Here is a 407-nt window from a genome sequence, read left to right as displayed (position 1 = left end):
TTCCCTCCCCCTATCTCATTCACTGTCTTTATGTATCTGCACTTCACTTAAGTAGCAATAAGTAAAATTTACAGCGTGCAAAAAGCGGTTCTTTTAGCAGTTGAGTCATTACGTAATTTGAAACTTGGGAAATTATTAAAGCACTTATTTGCTATTTCCATGAAAAGAACACCCGAAATGAGTTCATAATTTATCCAGCGACAACAAAAAAATTTTAAGATAAAAGTTGTATATTTATTAAGAAAATTGGAAAAAAAATATACGTTCGCTTCCTCGCGGTAGTTTCACCGAGCTCCTTCTAGGGGAAAAGTCCTTGGGGTGAGTTACATATTTCGAAACAAAGAAACAGGCTTCGAATATAAAAGCCCAGAGCTTGCAGGCATTCTATTGTTATTTGCTCAAAGACT

Source organism: Penaeus monodon, chromosome 30, assembly GCF_015228065.2.
Source record: "Penaeus monodon isolate SGIC_2016 chromosome 30, NSTDA_Pmon_1, whole genome shotgun sequence".
NCBI lineage: Eukaryota > Metazoa > Arthropoda > Malacostraca > Decapoda > Penaeidae > Penaeus > Penaeus monodon.
The sequence above is the reverse complement of the archived record's forward strand: the minus strand, read 5'-3'. Positions refer to the sequence as shown.